Source organism: Drosophila hydei, unplaced genomic scaffold, assembly GCF_003285905.1.
Source record: "Drosophila hydei strain 15085-1641.00,03,60 unplaced genomic scaffold, DhydRS2 tig00008122-arrow-pilon, whole genome shotgun sequence".
Lineage (NCBI taxonomy): Eukaryota > Metazoa > Arthropoda > Insecta > Diptera > Drosophilidae > Drosophila > Drosophila hydei.
In genome coordinates, this window is record NW_022045833.1 from 1,658,198 (window position 1) to 1,663,927 (window position 5,730).

Consider the following 5,730-nt stretch of genomic DNA (forward strand, 5'->3'; position numbering starts at 1 on the left):
TTCCAGCTATAAATGTTTAGCTACAGCTTTAATCTCAAGCAGCTTTAGAGCGAGCTTTGAGCTAAAAAGCCAAAGCTTTTGTCATATTTAAAAGCTGTTTTAAAATCAAATCTATCTATGAAGACTATTTTGTTTTTAGGTTTCATCATTCGTTTATTTAATTCTTATATCTATAAGCCATAAAATTAAACCTCAACTTACCCATAACTTCAATTGCTTGAACTTGAAGAGCTTAAGCTTTTGGTTAGCACAAAGATATGCTTTGCAGAGCACCTTAAACCAACTGCACAGCCGAAATACCAATCTCATCAGGCCAACTACTCAATATTTTCTCTTCAAATTAAATTCCCTACAAAGAAATTTTATGTTTATAATAATTGTTAAGCTTGAGCCTTTGTGCACTGGCTTATTGACTGCTCCACAAGCTGCTGAAAAATTGAAACATTGCGTTGCTGTCACTTCTCAGAGTCGAACAATGCAAAATAGCTGCCAGCCACATCGCAGTGGTATTTCATTAACGCGGCGGTAATTCATTTCCTGACTGCCAGGCCAAGTCAATCAATCGAATTTGCAGTTAATGCGTCTATCCAATATATATATATATAAATATATACGTATAAATATGTTTTATAGTAAGTTCATGTATGCACATATTAAAGAGCGAACATTAAACAATGCCGTTTCAATGGGCCCCAACAAGCGCGAATGTCGATTATTAAATAATTAAGAAACATGAAACAAAGGCAATTTTCCTGGCAGCTGCTGCCCCAGCTCCCTGCAGCTGGTAAAACTGCATAATTGAAACTGATTAAAACAAACAAACAGCAAAATGAAGTGAGAGGGCTCTAGTCCGGTAGTGAGCGACTAGCAGATACCCTGACTACTACGCAGAGCTGCTAATTCTAGCAGATCAGCATATGTAGCTACAGTTTCTGAATTAAATATTCAGATGTCAGCTTGATAAAGATAATCCCTCGCTTTTGCGGTATTCAAGCTGCGCTTAGGGAAGCGAAATCAACTAAGCGTTATTTATCGATAACCAGCAAATGTAATGAGTTATCGATAGAAATAGGTTAACCTCGTACTGCGTCTGGTAACGCGAAAGTATCAAGTCTCTAGCTAGTTCCTAGTCTCAGCTGCTCATCAAAAATATATATGCCTCGCAGGATCTGCCACGCTTTCTTCTGCCGCACACAGATTATGTCCTAAGTCCCCATTTGCAATGGGTATAAAAAGCGTAGAGCAGGAGTCGAGGGAAATTTAAAGAGATTTACTGTTACAACAACTGCGGTTGCTGCTGCAGCTGCCACTGCCACTGCCACCCCCAATTTTCCGCCCATATTTGCCATGACGAGTTTTAATTTTTTTTCTTGTTTTTGTTTCTTTGTATAATTCAGATTACATTTTATTGTTAAGAATGAATTGAATTATTTAGTTTTTGTTTTGTTTTTGTTTTTTTTTTTTGTTTTTTTCTTTTCTCTTCATTTTTGCTTTCCTTCACTCTAGTTGCTTGCATTTTTCTTTATCATTCTTTAAAGTTGTCTTGCAACTTTTTGCTCTTCTCTTGATTTTATGAATTTTTGTTTGTGTTGTGATTGGGTTTTCGTTTTAAATTTAATAATAAGTTGTAATAATAATAATAATAATCATAATAATGCAGTATGATATATACACATCTCATATATATTTATATATAGATATATATAAATATATATATACATATGCAAATATATAGAGATTTATATAATTCGATTTACCTAAAAACAATTTACAAATATATAAAAAACGAATTCATCTAGTTAAACTAAATTATGTAAGCATATAAAAAACGAGTTTATACGTTATGTATATATACTTAAATATATATATATATATATATACATATATATACATATACATATATATATATATATATATATAATTTTTTTATTGTTTATGCTCTTATGTTATTTTGTTTTATTTTTGTTATTTATTTTTAGCTCTTGCTGCATTCCTCCCATTTTTTCTGCCCTGTTTAAAAAAATTTGTTGGGCATAAAAATCTTGTTCTCAGTGCAACTTTTCAATTTCGAATTTGTCCAAATGTTTTTTTTATTATTTGCTGGCAAAAATGGTTTTGCTATTTTCCTCATATAACAAAGAAACGAATTGTTTACAACTGCGCAATAAATATTAAATCGTATTGCTGTGCCTTTGTGTGTCTGTGTTTTTGGTTGTTTTATTTATGCACGCGTCTAGAAAAGCATTTAAAAAAACATAAAATTGTAACGGTGGAAAAAACATAGAAAATAGGAATTCTGTTTAAAAACTAAACGAAAAATATGTATAGCACACAGGTGCACATACAAATCCAAACGAAATAGACAGATAAAATGAACTGCAAAAGAAAAACAAACAGGGAATCAAATATTGCGCATACGCCGCGTTGTGCAGGAAACATGTTGAGCTGTGTGCCTGTGTTGAGATAGTGTGTTTGTGTCAAGTATTGAAATGTGTGGACAACTGACAAAATCAGCGAACTGCAAGTACAGTGCGCGCTGCCTATGAGCGGCGTTTGTCTAGCCTCTGCGTATGACTGTGTCTGTGGCTATGAGTTTTAGGCTTTGTTGATCCTTGGTACAGTGTAGTTCTTTTGCTTGCAGCATAGGCAGTGCCTACTGTACCTGAGACTGTATGCCTTGTATTGCCTTCGATTTTTGTGGAATACTAAATGTTTACATGAGTGTGTGTGTGTGGGTATGTGTGTGTATGCCACGTGCAACAGTCGGTCTACGGCTACACTTAATCGTATAACATGAATGAATTTATTCAGCTCCTTTTTTCATATAACTTTTCATTTCTTCTTCTTGTTCTTCTTTTTTGTATATAATTTCAGTTATTTTTCATCTTATTTTAATTTATTTCTTTTCTTTCATGGTTTATGGGGGAATTTCATTTATGTTTTGCTCTCCTCACTTTGCTGCCGCTGCTTCCTCTTCTCGTTTTTATATTGTAAATATTGTAACATATTATTATGCCGTTATATGCTAAATTTAAATTTAGATTTACTCGCGTTTTATTTGCTTTGTTTTCATCTCCATTTTCTGTTTTGTTCTTTTAATGTTTTATTAAAAATTTAACCATTTCATTTTTTTGTGTTTTATTCTTTGCACTAAAAACTTAGCATAAAAATTTAACAATATATATATTTTTATTTCTTGTATATATATTATATATAGATACTTTTTCGTATTGTTATCTCAACTCAACGCATTTTGCTTGCTCTTCTCTTTTGAGTTTGCCTTTTTAACAATAATTTTTTTAATTAATTATTTACTTTCTGTTTTCTTTTCTTTTTTGCATAAAGTTTGCCATTTGAAAGCTGCTCCCTTGCTTTGTATAAATTAGAACTAAATTTTATACGCTACACATATATATATATGTATATATATATAGATGTATGTATATATGTGTTGTATATATATAAAGTATTTTTTACTTTACTTCGTTTTTAATGTTTTATTTTAAGGCCAAAAATGTCAATGAAAAGCAAAAAAAAAGCCAGAAAAAAGCAAAAAAAAGAAGAAGAAAAAATTATTTTAGATTGTGGAATTGCAAAATTGGTAATTTATTTTGTATATATTTAAAGTTTTTGCTTTTTGTAATTTATATATATTTTGTTTTGTTTTGTTTTTTTTTTTTATTTATTTTCTTTTCATACATTTAATTATAGTTTCTTGTTTATATAATTAGTTTATTTAATAATATGCCTGCCTGTGGGGGACTTGGGGTATATCCAAAAGAAATTCTTTTGCAATTTAGTAAAAAATTCTTTCGTTTTTTTTTGTAATCGGGGAGCTTGGGTAAGGTTAGGGCATTTAAGACACACCAATTATCACCTACTATCCAATGTGTGGTTGTTGTTGTTCTTCTTCTTTCTCTTCTTCAACTAGCTTAACTTATGTAATGTGTGTGTGTGTGTAACGTCTTTGTGAAGTCAGTCGTTTTTGGAAACAAAAAAAAAAATAAAAATAAAAACTTGAACAAAAAATTTTGCAAAAAAAATTAAAAATAAATTTTAAAACCAATTTGCGTTTGTCTTTCAATTTTTTAGGTTTTTCATTTTTTTTTTTGAGGGGCTCAGTGGGGGCGCAGGGTAGGGGCTGGTTAGGGCTTAAGCTGTCCGGTTTTTTTGTGGCGTGCGGTCCATCAGTCTGTTTGGTATTTTTTTTTTCGCTTGTTTTTATTTATTTTTAATATATATATATATAATTTTATTCATTATTTTTTGTTGTAAGTTTTGCTTAAAACAATAAACTTGTAACTTGATATTACGTGTGTAGGTTTTATTATATGTATATATATATATATATATATATATATATATATATATATATATATATATATATATATATATATATGTATGTATATATATATACTTTTTACCTTGCCTTACATTCCTTTTACATTATTATTTATTACAATTTTTTTATTTATATATATATATATATATATATATATATATATATATATATATATATATTTGTATTGTATATCAAAAGATTTTTGTTTTGTTTTTTTTTTTGTTAGCTAAACTATTAAAGTCTGTTAATGCTTATGTTTTTTTATTTTATTTTTTATTTTTTAAATCTACTAAACCTTGGAACCGGAATTTGGGATTTGCTACCTTGCTAAAAATATATATATATATATATACCATATATATATATATGTTCGAACATAAAAAATAGTTTTCAAAAACTGTTTGTTTTTAACAGAATATTGTTGTATGTGCTGTAAGTGTTGTTGCTGTTGTTTGTTTGTTTAAAGTTAAACGTAAATGTAAATTGTAAATATTTGTAATTGCATTAATCATATAATTATATAAGAACACATTTTTCCGAGATATTCGATAATATTTTTTGCTTTCTTTTCTTTCTTTTTTTTGTATTATGTATACGTAGAATCATATAAAAATGATAATATTTAAGACATATTCATATATATATATAATTATATATATATATATTGTATATATAATACACATGTTTAGTTTACAACAAAAGGCAGAGACAACCTAGAGGGTTAGAGCGGTGTTTGTTTTTGTTTTTTGTTTTTTTTTTTTTTTTTTGGGTTGGGATACAATAAAATAAAATCAAGCTGAGCTCAGTTTAAAAAAACATATATATGTATATATACTCAAAAATTTTGGTATAGAAACAAGAAAATTGGTTTTTCTTCTCTAGTTTTAAGTACTTGGCTAAGGGGCTTGGCTATTTAGCAGTGTTGTAAAACGCATCTAACTGAAAACTTGTTTTGCTATACTTTTGTTTTTCGTTCTATTTTTGCTTTATATTGTTTTGCTTGTTCTTTTTGCTAAAATGCATTTTGACTTATGTTTTTGTTTTTGTTTTTGTTTCTTTTTTGTATATTTTGTCTATGAAGCGAAAGATTAACTGAGTTACATTTTTGTATTTATTTTATTTTCTCTTTACTCATTTAGCCTGTTTTTTTTCTTGTCTAGAAAAAAGTATATATAATATTTTTGAAATATTTTCTTGTTTTTGTTTTGTTTTCTGTTTTGCTGTAGCTTTTGTTTTTTTTTTTTATTTTTATTTTAAGTGAGTCCTCGGCCAGGATCACATCCTTGGTTGTATGCTAGCTTAAATGATGATAAAGTTGGTTATTTGTTGTTGCTTGTTGTTGTTTGTTTGTTGGTTGGTTGGTTGTTGTTGCCGCTTCAGTCCTCCAG